The following is a 15,737-nucleotide window of genomic DNA, read 5'->3' as shown; positions in this document are numbered from 1 at the left end:
AAATCTGCCCCTGTTTCCATTTTTTCCCCATCTATTTGCCATGAAGTGATGGGATTGGATGCCATGATCTTAGTTTTTGGAATGTTGAGTTTTAACATTATGCTTTAATCACATGTTAACTCACCTAGTATTCACTTATAATAGGGTTATTGTGAGTATTAAATAAATTACTACAGGGGAGTTAGCACATTTGCTATGTGGACACTGGACACTAGAAATGCATCCCTACTATGAAATATGGTTTAGATAGGGAAAGAGATATGGTAGTAGCTATAAGCAGCATTTGAGCCAATGACAGTGGTTGGGTTAAAGGTATTGAATATATTTAGAAGCTGGTAGAAAAATGGTAGGAAAAGAATTTAGAGATTCAAGGGAAAGAGAAGAGGTAGTTAACAGAGAGGGCTACCTGGGAGGGTGTGAGATTGAGGTCCAGAGCACAAGCAGGGGAATCAGGGTAATGCTGGAAACAGTCAACTTCTATCATGGCAGGAAGGAAGACAGATAGGATAGATGCTGGCAGAGATACAGTTGAAAGTGAACAGACAGAGTGGAGAACAGAAAGTTTAGAGAATCCATCCCTCTGATGGCTTCTATTTTTCAGTGACCCAATATATGAGGTTGTTTTTTTATTGTAAAAGAAGAGAGAGATTGGATACCTGCAGACCCTGGGTACCAATGAGAGAGGAATTTTGGAGATTAAGAAAGAGAGCCGAAAGAGAGACATATTTCTGGGTAGCATCGGGAGCCCAGGACAGACTGGAGACCAGGAACTTGCAAGGCATCACAGACATGGGCATCCAAACAAACACTGGTCTCCTATAGTCTGTCTACTCATAATTTTCTTCCATCTGAAAAGAGAGATTTAGTAGCAGGTAAAGCTCAAATGATCATGTAAGTGCCAACTGGCACCAAGGGGGTCAGATGGACCCTGACACACATATGGCACTCAGTTGCAGGAGGGATGTGAATGCTGGGCAGGTGAGCAAGACAGAGACCAGTGTACAAGACCAACACACAGTCCCCTCAAGGTTGATTTGCTCTGGAGTCCCAGGGCCAGGAGCTGGGGATGCCTACTAGTCTATTTCCACTCCAAGTAAAGTCTAACCCTTTATTCTAAAGGAGTGAAAATCACTCCTTTACCTGTCTTAGAAACCACAAAGCTGAAGCTCCAGTACTCTGGCCACCTGATGCAAAGAGCCAACTCATTGGAAAAGACCCTGATGCTGGGAAAGATTGAAGGCAGCAGAAGGGGATGACAGAGGTCAAGATGGTTGGATGGCATCACTGACTCAATGGACATGAATTCGAGCAAACTCCAGGAGATAGTAAAGGACAGGGAAGCCTAGTGTGCTGCAGTCCATGGGGATGCAAAGAGTCAAACATGACTTATCAACTGAACAACAAACAACAGAAACTACAAAAAAAGCTGTTTAAACATACAAATGTTCTCTCCCTGTGCTTTGAGATTCCAAATCAGTAGATTGAGAATGAGAAACTTACATTTGGACTCACAGCAAAGTTTGAGTCACTAGTCCAGATACCAGGACCAACCCTACCCTGCTAGTAGCTGTCTAGAAGCTCAGCTGTGCAGAAGCCAGGACCCAGACAAGACCTTGGCAGATGGCACCCATCCCCAAGCACTGAAGGACAGAGGAAGCTGGTAGACCCACAGCCTCCTCCAAGACATCAAGGGGTTAAGAAAAGCACCAGGAACCTGCATACTTTTATTACATTATAGGGATGTTATTGCATTATAAATAATGCCACAGGATGCATTATTTATACATTTAATATCGGGCTTGCTTATAAGTCAGATCTCTTTACTTTTAGATAAATACTCCATCTGTAGCCCACCTCCAGCAGCCAGGCGCAGACAGAAAGTGGAAAGCACACTCTTGCTCTTTCAGACATGGAGGGAGGGCAGACACATGTCAGAGACAGCAAAAGCCCTGTGATGGGAAGCAGATAATGTCTTTATGAAAACTAACAGATGGCTCTTTCGAAAGCCCTTTCAGTTCTCCTTTATTCTGATAAGCGTGGGGAAGCAAGATACCCTGGAGAGAGCTTTATGGGCTTGTACTTATTGTCCTAAGAGCCCGGAGAGTAGGAGACGGAGAGGCGAAGAGTGCGCGGGAGGGGTGAGGGAGAGGGAGGGGAGGGGGCTTGGCTCTGCAAGCCACTTGCTGCTGGTGTGGATCAGGAAACCGAAGGGGAGCAACTGAAGCAGTGACAGTGGCTCTTTCCAAGCATGCAAACATCTATTCATTCAGAATAGTCACTGTGACAGCTTTCCAAGTGCCGACTTCTGGACCAGAAGCTCAAGGAGACCCAGAGATGAGTAAGATGAGGCTGTCAAAGCCTTCTCTGTGTGAAGATACACGTACACAAAGGTAACCATGATCACGATATCGGGTGATCTACAGCAGAAGTCAAGACAAAGAGTTGTAGAGTTCATAGGAAAGCGAGGCTGGCCCAGTCGTAAAACTTTGTTATTATTGTCATTACTGCTGTCATCATTTTAACTATAACTACTACGGTGTATATGTCAACCAGTGTGTCCCAAATACCACTGACTTAGGGCCAGGGTCTGTCCCAGGTGCTGGGGTGACAGCAGAGGCTGGGACAGACGGAATCCCGGCCTCTTGGAACTCACAGGCTGACAGGAAAACAGAAAACAAGGAAACCGACATAATCATTCCAGACACTGAAAGTGTAACGAGGGAATGTAGGAGTGTAATTGGAGCAGGAAGACTCCTCTCAGGGGAACAATTCGGCTACAACCTGAATAATGTCACGTGAAAGTGGAGGACATACTTTAACAGGAGGGGGAGGCTGTACTGAGACCCTGAAGGTGGATAAAATTTGTAGACATAGAATCAGAGAAAAAGAGTTTTCCAGATGGAGCAAAACAGATGAACACAGGCACGGGTGGTAGATTAAGTGTCAGAATTAAGGTGGGAAGGAAGACACAAGAATGACAAGGGTGATCAGTTTGGCTGGGGGTCCTACTGGACATGTGATGTGAGATGTCTATTCTTCACTTTTCCAGGGGGTTGGGAGAGGAACATCCAGAGTTTCAGAGAATAATCAAATATGGACCATAAGCAAATCTGGCACCCCTGGCTGGCTGGGATGGACTGAAGAGCCATGGGAAAGAATGAAGGTGGGATTCATCAGGAAGCAGCCCCAGTCACCCAAGGAAAACATACCAAAGGGCACCCTAGGCTATCTTTCTTGGAGCAAAGCCTTATCTCTAGTTCCTACACTTTCTCCCTAATTTTCACTCTAACCCAGGAGTTCTTTATGCACTTGGAATAGAAGGCACTAGTTTGGCAAGGATGTTTCCTAAATATTTTTTTTTCTTAACACTTTTCAAAATGTAAAACTGTTAGTCACTCAGTTGTGTCCAACTCTTTGTAACCCCATGAGCTGTAGCCTGCCAGGCTTCTCTGTCCATGGGATTTCTCAGGCAAGAACACTGGAGTGGGTTGCTATTTCCTTCTCCAGGGGATTTTCCGAACCCAGGGATTGAACCAGGTCTCCTGCGTGGCAGGCAGATTCTTTACCATCTGAGCCACCAGGGAAGACAAAACATTTTTTTGTCTTCTACTTTTCACAATGTAAAATCAATCATTTGTTGGAAGACTGGGATTGAGGGATGAGAGGGAAGTCCAAGTGGGAGGGATATATGTCTACATAGAGCTGACTCACAAGAGAAACCAACACAGCTTTGTAAAATAACTATACTTCAGTTTTTAAAAAATTGTTTAGAACTACATACCCACATGCATGTGTGTGCGTATAAACGTAAAATTTAAATAAGGTCTATAGTTTAGTTAATAGTATGACACTAGTGTCAGCTTCCTGCTTTTGATGATTGGACTACAGCTTTGTAAGATGTGATCACTGAGGGACGTACTATGAGAACGCAGCCCACCTCAGGAGGGTCCAGTTTTTCAACTACCTTTGCTGTCTGTGTTTGGCTGAGCTCAGCATAGAATCCAGCACCTAGCACTGTGCCTAGCATGGAGCAGAGGTACAGAGACTAGGGGGGCTGAGGAAGAGCAGGAGAAAGGAAGACCAAGGAGGGAGGGAAAGAGAGAGAAATAAGAAGGGAAGGAGGAGGGGAAGGAAGGATGCCGTCAGCCACGGGGAGGGGGCAGAAATAAAAAGACCACGCTAGAGAAGCGGGGCATGGCAGGCCAGAAGACTCCCACCATCCTCATAAGCACACTTCAAGAGGCAACAGCAGGAAGAGTGTGAAGGAAGGGGCTCTGTGGAGGCAAGAGTGCCTAGGACCTGGAATGCCGGAGAAGACCCAGCCTTGGAAATTCTGACAATTCCCACCCTTCTGAAAATGCAGTTCCAAAGTGGAACCAACTTTCCAGCAGGGGAGTCCTAGGGGATGGGCAGCTTTCAGGGAAAGTGGAAGCCAGTCGCTAGCGGTGTCTCCATGGTAGAGCCACATAGACTCCCTGGGGTCATCATAGATCCCAGGGAACTTCAGAGGGCAGGAGGTTGTCCTTGAACCCCACTATGGGCTGAATTGTGTTCCCCTCAAAATTCCTCTGTTGACATTCTAACCCCGAGTACCTTAGACTGTGTCCCTTAGAGTCCCTATTTGGAGACAGGCTCTTAGGGAGGTGCGTGCACGCATGCTCAGTTGCTTCAGTTGTGTCCAACTCTTTCCAACCCCGTGGGCTGTAGCCTACCAGGCTCCTCTGTCTGTGAAATTCTCCAGGCAAGAATACAGGAGTGGGTTGCTGTGCCCTCCTCCAGGCCCTCTCGTCTCGACCCAGGCATCGAACCCCTGTCTTTTATGTCTCCTGTACTGGCAGGCGGGTCCTTTACCACTAGCCCCACCTGGGAGGCCCCTTAGGGAGGTGATTAAGGTTAAATGAGGTCATGAGGAGAGGTCCTAATCCAACATGACAGTGTCCTTATAAGGGGAGGAGCTTAGGACACAGCACACAGTGGGAAGAGCTTGTGATGACACAGGGAGGAGACAGCCATCTACAAGCCAGAGTGAGAGGCCACAGCAGGAAGCAGCCCTGCTGACGCACTGACCCCGGACTTCTAGGCTCTAGAACTGTGAGAAATAAATATCTGTTGCTTCAGCCCCCCCAGTCTGTGGTCATTAAACTAATATAAATCTCAACCAGCTGGCCAAGTGTGTGAAATGAGAATATTCCAGAGAACGGGCTCTGAGAGAGACAAAGCCCAGACAGACTAAAAGGAACAGTTACTGGAGAAGTCGGAGTCCAAGTATGTGAACATGACCCTCTGCTGGCCTCTGAAAATGGGACAACAGAAAGAAAGAAGGGGATGCAGCATCAGAGATGAAAAGTCACTTTGGAATCAGACAAATCTGCCTCGAAGCTTGGCCACTTCCTCACTCTGTGAGTTCAGACCCGTGATCTCACCTCTACAGGATTCCATTTCCTCATCTGTAACATGTGATAATATCCACACAAGAATATCGTGAGAATTCAAACACATTAATGAACAGAAACCTCTCAGCTTATCATTGTGGTGATGCTATCATTGTGGATTTTTTTGTTCTGATGTTAACAGTTTGTTATATATTATTGGAAAAAAAGAGGGAGAGAAGAAGCCAAATAGAGTTAGATCTGATGTTTATGGAAGAATGAGCCCATGACTTTGGGGACCACCACTACTCCCACTTGGGCCTTTCCTGGTGGCTCAGACGGTAAAGAATCTGCCTGCAATGTGGGAGACCTGGGTTCAATCCCTGGATTGGGAAGATCCCCTGGAGAAGGGAATGGCTAGCCACTCCAGTAATTCTTGCCTGGAGAATTCCATGGACAGAGGAGCCTGGCGGGGACAGAGTGTATGGGGTCACAAAGGGTCGGACCCAACTGAGAAACTGACCCACCCACCCACACTGCTCCCACTTGACCACTAGCTCTGTGACCTTGGGGACTGCCCAGACGTCTTGCTGTCCTGTGTACACACTGAGACAACGTCTGCCTCACCTGTCCCCTGGGGGCACCCCCAGAGGACACCAGGTGCCCTGGATGGCACCCTACACGCATGTAGAGGAGTAATCACTGCTCTGTTTAGCCCCGAACTCCCCGCCTGCACTTGGAGTCCTCATCTAATTGGAAGAGACAGAAAGTGCTTCCCCGGTGACCTCCTGGCGAGGTGAGCCCAGACCTTGCCTTTCAGCAACAACACGTCCTCTCCCCCAGCTGCCCCAGCCCCAGGATCAGAGCCTTCCCTCCGCAAATCATGGTAATAAATACGGTCTGAAGCAACTCCGGCTCTTACAGCCTTAATAAATGGGTTGCCATAGTGGCAAATTCAGACACAGAGAGCATCTTTTCAATAAAGGCTGAGAGGGTTATTAATAACGTTAATATAGTGCCTTGTGGAGCCACAGTCGCTCCTCCCCCGACCCCTCCTTTCCAGGACTGACCAGCCAAGACCACCCGGCTATGCACGCTGTGGGGGTGAGTCAGAAACCCCAGATGGAGTCAAGGCACTGGAGCAGGCCTAGCAGGACCTCCAGCAGGAGTTCCCAAGGGGACACACTCCTTAATCAGACCATCCAGTGCCCCTTCCAGCACCTACTTTCCCCAGGCCATGGCGGCAGAGCATAGGGGTTGAGAAGACCTTGCTTCAAGCTGGAGAGACGTGGACTCAAAGGCCAGCTGGGTTCTCTTCCGTGATGTCTAGGCTGCGTTATTTAAAAGTGACTCATTTGCAGGGCAGGAATAGAGACGCTCGGGTAGAGAATGGACTTGTGGACACAGAGGAGGAAGGAGGGGGTGGGACGAATCGAGAGAGCCGCGTTGACTTATGTACACTACCGCATGTAAAATAGCGGGCTTCCCAGGTGGCACTGTGGTAAAGAATCTGCCTGCAATGCAGGAGACACGGGTTCGATCCCTGGGTCAGGAAGATCCCTGGAGAAGGAAATGGCAACCCACTCCAGTATTCTTGCCTGGGAAATCCCATGGACAGAGGAGCCTGGTGGGCTACAGTCTATGGGGTTGCAAAGAGTTGGACATGACTAAGCACACACATGGATAAAATAAATAGCTAGTGGGAAGCTGCTGTATAGCACAGGTTGCTCAAGTCAGTGTTCTGTGATGACCTAGCGGGGTGGGAGGCTCAAGAGGAAGGCGATATATGTATACTTGGAGCTGATTCACGTTATTGTACAACAGAAACTAGCACAACATTGTAAAACAATTATACTCCAATTAAAAATAAATAAAAGTGATAAAAGTGACTTGTAGATGATATAGAAAATAGACTTGTGGTTGCCAAGGGTGGGGGTGGTGGTGATGGGATGAGAGTTTGGGATTATCAGAGGCAAACTATAATATACAGAATGTATAAACAACAAGGTCCTACTGCATAACACAGGGAACTATATTCAATGTCCTGTGACAGACCATAATGGGAAAGAATATGAAAAGAATATATATAAGTATATGTATAACTGAGTCACTTTGCTGTGCAGGAGAAATTAACACATTATGAATCAACCACACTTCAATAATTTTTTTAAAGAAAAGTGAAAGGCCCCGAGCACTCCCCACCAGCTTACCCTGCTCACTGATACCCCTTGGCACTTGCGGTCAGAACAGCTAACCCACCAAACATCTCCAGCTCTTTACCTCTGGGCCTGAAGCCAAGCTGGACCCCTTCTGTTGGGTGGCCAATAAATTCTGAGCAGAGTTAAGTGTCACCCCTGAGCTAGGCATTTAGTCGTTCATATGAGACCCTCCAGAACTCTTTTCCCTTACATACATTCCAGGTTGCGAGTGCCCCCCTGGCCTGGGTTCCTGAGTGACTAATAAGCAGTGTTCCTAGGCTAATCCAGAAGGACATAAAGCACAGGAAAGAGATAAACCATGGTTGTTTTAAGCCAGGAGTCACAATTCGGGGGCGCTTTGAGAGCCAGAAGGTTCCTGTTGCAACTACTCAACTAGATCATTGTAACATGAAAGCAGCATGTTGTTTGTCAGCTGCAAAATCATGTCCAACTCTTTTGCGGTCCCATGGACTAGAGCCCACCTGGCTCTAATGGGATTTCCCAGGCAAGAGTACTGGAGTGGATTGTCATTTCCTTCTCCAGGGGATCTTCCTGACCCAGGGATCGAACCTGAATCTCCTGCTTGGCACATGGATTCCTTACCACTGAGGCACCAGGGAAGCCCCTCATTGCAATTACTTGAAAGTAGCATAGACAGTTCATAAACAGAAGGACATGATAGTGATCCAGTAAAACCTGATTTGCAAAAAGAGATAATGAACAGCCTTTGGACCTTGGGTCACAGTTTGCTAAACATTGTTTAAAGCCATTAAGCCTTGGAGCTGTGAGCCTGTCCTGACTGATAGTCCTGTCTGATCTCCTGTATTGTTTATTCACTTAGTACATGTATTATCCACCCTCCCCAAGTATAATGGCAGCACATTGAGGTCAGGACTCTACTTTGTTCCCAGCTCCAGCTCCAGAGAAGTCTCTGGAATAGATTGGATGCTCAAGGAATCTTCTTAAATAAAGAACTGTGGTTTGTGGGGGGAAAGGCGTTTTTTTTTAAGGTTGACTTTTTCTTGCCGTTAAAATTTTTACTTCAACCATCAACATAATTTAGAAAATGCAGGAGGAGAAAAATGTATTACATTTACCATATTTTTACCATATTTCTTTCTTCCTGATGTTCCAAAGTTCGTTATTATATTGTATTTTTTTCCATTTAGAGAATTTCCTTTAGATAACCTTTTCTTTCAATTCTTGGGAAATAGTGTGCCCTTTGTTTGTGATTTTTATCATTTTTGATATGAAATTCATCCTCATTCAAATTGCTTTTCCCCAATAAAAAGAAACGTTAAATTTTTAGCTGGGTGACCATAGACGAGTCACTGAAGCTCCCTGAGCATCAGTTAATTCAACTTGTAAAGTGGGCAAGAGTAATAGGCCCTCTTTCCCCGGGTTCCTTAGGATATGCCAGGGAATAATGTATGTTAAGTGTTAAGACATAAAAGTGAAGACTGATATTTTTTTGCCACATCTAAACAACAGCCTGCGAAATCCAGCTCTAGAGCAGACTCCGCGTACCTCCCACTGAGTCTTCATAAAATGGGAATAAAGCTGCTGAGAACCAAAGTGTCTTCACTCAGGTATGAAGCTACACGCAGAAAGATTACTTCCTGGGAATACACCGTCTAAATCAGGCATAGGTGAGCAACCACAATGGGCCAAATCCACTGGCTGGCTGTTTTTATAAATAAAGGTTTATCAGAAACAAGCACACTCATCTGCTTACCAATTGTCTACATCTGTTCACACACTGCCGTGGCAGAGTTGAATAGTTGCAATGAAGACAGTAGGGTCCTCAAAGCCTAAAATATTGACCATCTGGCCCTTTATAGAATTACCTACCTTTGGTCCACATGACTATGGAATCAAGAAGGGCAAGTTGTCTTTTTCACCCAAGTTTGTGTCCATAGAGCTGGTTTTGAGAATCCAAGTGCCATGGCTGAGATGGTTATGTGTCACATTTTATTTTGGAAGACTCAACCCTGTACCGCCCCTCGAAGAAAGGTTCGAAGTCCTAGCATGCAAAAACTCTCACCTGCCAATCTGGGACTGGAAAAAAGTGAAAGTGTTAGTCCTCAGTCGTGTCCAGCTCTTTGTGACCCCATAGACTGCAGCCCACCAGGCTCCTCTGTCCATGGGCTTCTCCAGGCAAGAATACTGGAATAGGTTGCCATTTCCTTCTCCAGGAGATCTTCCTGACTCAGGAATCGAACCCAGGTTTCCTGCATTGCAGGAAAATTCTTTACCATGTAAGCCACCAGGGAAGCCCTTGGAACTGGCAAGGCCATCTCTGTCACTCACCTACCCATTTCTTTAGTCATTTGACAAACATTTGCTGAGAACCTATGAAAGAAACTACCATGAACAAAACCAACTCCAACCAGCAAGGAGATGGTCCAGGACTCCAACTCAGAGTTTGTCGTTTCTCTTTCCACTCTATGATGTTTCCTTCCCCTGAGCCAATTATGCTCCAGCTAACAACAAAATTGTATAATTCACATTTCTCCACTCTCTCCTCAAGGATACTCAGAATTTGGCACACCATTCATTCATTCACTCACTCATTACACAGATAGGTGTTAATTGACTACTCGGCAGTAGTGACCACGGCGGATGCCGTTCCTGCCTTCCTAGGGCTATAGTGCAAGGCACGTAACAGCTGCTGAAAAACACATATTTCGTGAGCTTACTTCCCAAATGCCCTGCTGGAGTTTAGATTCACTTGGCCATGCCTTGTGCTGTCAAGTCAGCACTATGGGCAAAAAGGCTTTTAGAAACAACTAGAAATCAAAGCAACCGTCTCATCCCCATCACACCCAGCTGTAAGATCTTGGACAAGTCATTGAAATCCTCTGAACTTCATTTTTTTACCTGTGCAATCAGCACCACATCACTTTAAAAAGATAATAGCCAGTAAGCATCAGAGCGAATATTTCCCAAAGTCCTGGTCAGTGCCACACACAGTTCTTGGCATTTTACATAAGTTAACTCATGCAATGCTTGCTGCCAGCCTGTGAGATTGGAGCCATGATCACCCCTGGATTACAACCAAAGAAACTGGTAGAGGAAGGTTGAGAAGCTTATCCAAAGTCCCATAGCTGCTAAGAGAGAAGTCAGCCTGTCAGTGGCCAATAAACCTGAACTCTCCCCCTCCTTCTGCCCACATCTGTTGAGGAAAAATGTTCCCGTAAACCAGCCTGTTTGCTGGTTCCAATGGTTCCTACTTCCTCTAGTGCTGTTCTTTTAATAGTTCACTCTAGAATCTCAGCAAACCCCATGCCCAGCTCACTCCTAGCTCCAGTGGTTTCAGCTCTGTTCTCTGTATGCTGAGGTCCTGCCCAGATGCCTCCAGGGACACAATGGGACCAAAAAGAAATCAGGGTGCTCATTCCCATTTTACCCTTGTATCCCTCAGGGACCATGGGCTTCTTCATCTTTGAGAAAACCTGGAGGGTACCAGCTCAACCCCCGAGTCTTCAGGTCTCCATAATTCTGTAAAGATCATTGGCCTGGCCTTGGGCATCTTTCCACAATTTGCAAAGTAACTGGAGTGTGTCCTGTTGAGATCGAGGGCCCTTTATATACATTTGGAGATGCCACCCATCTCCTCATGACTTCAGCCATCGCAGAATTCTGTCCACTTTACTCTGCCATGTCAGCAGGAAAGGCCCAAGTGCTGATTCTGCAGCCTCTGATGCTGTGTAACTTTGGGCAGACTGTTTACCTCTCTGTGCCTGATTCCTCCTCTGTACCTGCAGGCAGTGGCATCAACCTGGGGAAACTAGTATTAGTAGTAGACAGGGCACCTAGCATGATGCCTGGCATCTAAAGTAAGTGCTGACTAAACAGAGGTCTCAATGGAGGTAGAGGCTAAAGTGGGCTTCCCTGGTGACGCAGATGATAAAGAATCTTCCAGCAATCCAGGAGACCCGGGTTCGATCTCTGGCTCGGGAAGATCCCCTGGAGAAGGGAATTGCTACTCACTCCAGTATTCTTGCCTGGAGAATTCCATAGACAGAGGAGCCTGTTGGGCTATAGTCAGTCCATGAGTTTGCAAAGAATTGGGCATGACTAAGTGCCTAACACTTAAAACCAAAGCACAGTTACAACACCTGACAATAAAATGTTTAAGGGAGTTAATAAATGTCCATGGAGTTCCAAAGAGTCAGACACAACTGGACGACTAACACACACACACTTAAGGCTTAAGTATGTGCTCTGTTGAAATTTTACCTCTGATGACACTTACTATAATATTAGAAATAAAAGAAAATAACAGTTACACTAGCTAACCCTGAGTGAATGTCCACACTATACCAGATGCTATGCTAAGCCCTCAGCCTGCCATTTTCTCTTTTCCTGTTCATGGAGCCCTTTGAGATGGCCACGATCATGGTTCTGCAACTGCAGCAGAGAGAGGGTGAGCAATGTGCTCAAGACCACGCAGCCTGCAGGTCACAAAGCCAGCTGGCCCCTCCCATTCCAGGACCAGAGGGCCGACCGCCACCCTCCACCTCCCAGGGTCCCCCAGCTCCCCTTTCCCGGGAGCCCAACCTGTCTGTCCAGCCTGGCACCCTTCCACCGCCTCCCTCTGCTTCCTGAGCTGATGCCCGAAAAGTGACCCACGCCTCCCAGAGCCCCCGCAAAGCCCTCAGCCTGACCCCCGCGTAATGAAGGGAATTAATACGGCCGAGCCTCCAGCCCGGCCGAGCCACTTCCCAGCAGCCTGGCCAGGCCTCTAATTGATTAGGCCATAAAGCCTGGGCACTAAATTGAAAGGAGCTGCACTAATTCTCTTTTATGTTAAATTTCTGTCTTTCCCCTTTATCGAATCCCCCGCCCAATGTCCCTCTCCCTCCCCATCCCGGGCTTGCTGTGGGCCTGTTTTTTTCGTGCACAGATTAAGTACCTAATCAAAATCTTGTCTCCCCTAATGGCATAAAATTGAAAGATAGATATTGCACTTTACACAGCTGATTAAACACTCGAATGTGGCTAAATGCTTAAAGGGCTTGTTACATTAACTAACTCTGTCATCTGCCCACTGTCTTATAATTGCGTGTGCTCAGGCTGCTTGGGGGAAGCACAGCAGGATGGCTCCCCTGCCCCCTCCTCTTTGGTGCGCCCCCCAGGGCCTCCTGCACTGAAGCTGTGCCTGGGTGCAGGGAGTCAGATCAGGAGTGGCCACCATGCTCTGCGCTGGCCTTGAGTGGTGAGTGCAGGGAGGTGGGACCTCCCCGCTCCACGCCCACACAGCAAGTGCCCTCCTCTGCCACTAACCTCCAGTCCAGTGTGCCAGGGTACTAGACCCTCCCCCACCCCTCACTGCCCACACGTCTCTGGTACCTGGTCTCTTGCCTCCAAGAGGGTAAATATCCCCCAGCCCACTCTCAGACACCCTGAGTGCTTGAGGCCAGTGGTGTCCTTGCTTCACCTTTGGCCTTTGACATCCTTCCTCATCATCTCAGGTTCAAACCCACCTGTTTTTTGCCATCAAGGAAGCCATCAATCACAGGGAATTTTGTAGCATGATAGTTAAGGAAGAGTTTGGACTCCAGTTGGATCAGACCCTAGAGCCCTGCTCCAGCTATTTATCTTCTCAGAAACCCTGGAAGATTTCTTACTCTTTTCATATTTCCACTTTCTCATAGGAGAATGAAGACTCCAGCAGACATTCTATGAGTATTTATTAAACACCACCTCTATACCAAGTTCTGGGTCCTGCATGGGCATTTCACAGTAAAAATGCAGGTCATTCCTGTCTTCATGGAGCTTACAGCTGAGAAGAGAAGGAAAGTGTGGATGATAGAATCGTTGCACAAATTTGAGAATTACAAATTGTGACAAATGCAATGTGGACAAAATTAACTTAACAAATAGATGCCAACCATGGCGACCCCAAGGGGCTCAGCTACAAGATGATGGAGTGGAGTGGTTACTTTAGATTGGGTGACTGGGAGAGTTTTCTCAAGGAAGTGTCACTAAGTTGAGAGCTGAAAGATCAGGAGCAGCAAGCCATGTGGATGTTAGGAAAAAGGGTCCTGACAAAGGGGCAAGTCCAGTGATTGCAAGGCAGGACTGGGTTGTTGCAGGCCAGCGTGGTTCCAGAGTGGGGAGCTGGGAAAGTGGAGTTCAGCCTTGCCTCGGTGTCCTCCTAGTGTGTGCCCCAGGCACTCATCATTCATGAGAGCTTTAGTGTCCTCAACTATAAAACAGAAAACATAACAAAGGTCTGTGGGGAAGACCCAAAGACAGAATGTCTGTCCTGTGCCTGCCTCAGTAAAAACTGGGTGCCCAAACCCAAAAGCTCAGCACTGGAAAGACCTTTAACATCACACCAACTCCAGGTCATGGAGGAAGGAAATCTTTTGTCCCTTTTCTCTTTTTCTCTATTTCTGACCCCAGTTTCCACTTTTGTCTGCAGCCTCCTTTATCTTCCTCTTTCAGACTGGCTTCCTCCATTGTGTGTCTTCTGCCACCGACCCCCACCGACCACCTAATAAATCAATTAAGTTAGGGTTTCAAGACACCGACTCTTGCCCCAACTGGATGTGAACTTTCAACTCAAATGCCTGGCACCACCACCGCCTGCCTCTACATCTCCAAGTTAAATTTATAAGAGAGGATGCAACAGGTCATTTAATCTGCAACCAGGGAGCAAGCCTTAGTGGGTGCTCCCTGATCCAATCAATACGGCAGCAGGAAGAACTGACATGGGCACCACAGGCAGCCAGTTGGGGGAGATTCTCTAGGCATGGCTTGCAGGCAGGTCAGCAAGTGGCAGCCAGTCTATAACTTGAGCCCAAGGAACCACAGGGCTTTGGCTCCAAGAAAAAGCCACTCTAGTCCAACTATGTGTCATACCTCCCACCACATCCTGCCAACCTGACCAGATGCTGGTAAAGTACAAAAATCCTCTCTTTTCAGAGTCAATGTCTTCACAAGAGCAACACCTAAACCAAACCCTGCAGCCTTGATAGATCTTAACCACCCACTCCCCATGGTTCTGTGGGAACCTCCCCCTCTTGTCTGTGGGAAACTCTGCCCTCTGTGAGAATCTTTCACTCCACCCACCCCCCCAGCAGCCTCTGAGGATAGTGTTCCTCTCCCCAGCAACCTCCTTAATACAGCTCAATTGAGGGGAATATGGACTCCTCACTAAGTGCTTCACATTAAAGATTCATAAAGGCACAATATCTATTTTAATAAAGCAGGTTGTACAATACAGAATCCAGCTCGACACCAAGCACATGGCTGAGAACTGGGGCCAAAGGGCCTCGCATCACAATAGGTGCAAAGGGATGCGGTGGTTTCAGGAGCCTCCCCTCCCAGCCTGCCTCTCCCCAGCTCACCCTCCCAACCCAGGGGCCACCCTGAAGAGTCCTTCATGCCGTGCAAAAGCAGATACACATTCATACACATGCCCTCTTACACACACATGCATGCACACTGACACACATGCCCAGAATTACACTTACTCATACCCACACAGGCATACACACTCATTTGCACTCACAAGCACACAGTTACACACATGCACATTTACACACACACTCACATACAAACAATAACACACATGCTCAACCACATGCATGCACACACTCACATTTACACACTTGTACACACATTCCGTAAGAGTCTGCTCAGCCACACACACCAGACCCACAAGAACAATGATAGAAATGAAACCATTGACAGAGAGCTTGCCATATGGCAGTCACCCTAGATGTCTCATTCATGCTCCTGATAAAGGGTCCTCTTAGCCATTTCACATTAAGGAAAACGATCCCAAAAAACCTTGGCAAAGCTGCTTGTATGAAGTCACATGCCCCATCGTGGCTGAAGCAGCATTTGAACCTAGATCCATCCAAGTCCAAACTCTAAGCCACTGAAAGCGCTGCCTTCTAACAGAGAAACGATCACACAGGAGCCTCCTCCTCTCCTTTCTGGAAGCGCAGAAGGGGGTGGGGTAGGGATAAGTCAATCCACATTTACATATCCAAAGACACCCTGACCTGTGGATGAACACATCTGAAGATCCTACTTCAGGTAGCTCAGCCCATGGGCAGAGGCACAAGAACTCAGACACAGGCTTCTCACTGCGGTGGCTTCTCTTCTTGAGGAGCACAGGCTCTTGACACACAGGCTTCTGTAGTTGCAG

Source organism: Giraffa tippelskirchi, chromosome 13 (assembly GCF_054371585.1).
Source record: "Giraffa tippelskirchi isolate mGirTip1 chromosome 13, T2T-mGirTip1v1.2.pri, whole genome shotgun sequence".
Classification (NCBI taxonomy): Eukaryota; Metazoa; Chordata; class Mammalia; order Artiodactyla; family Giraffidae; genus Giraffa; species Giraffa tippelskirchi.
This window is presented reverse-complemented; position numbering follows the sequence as displayed.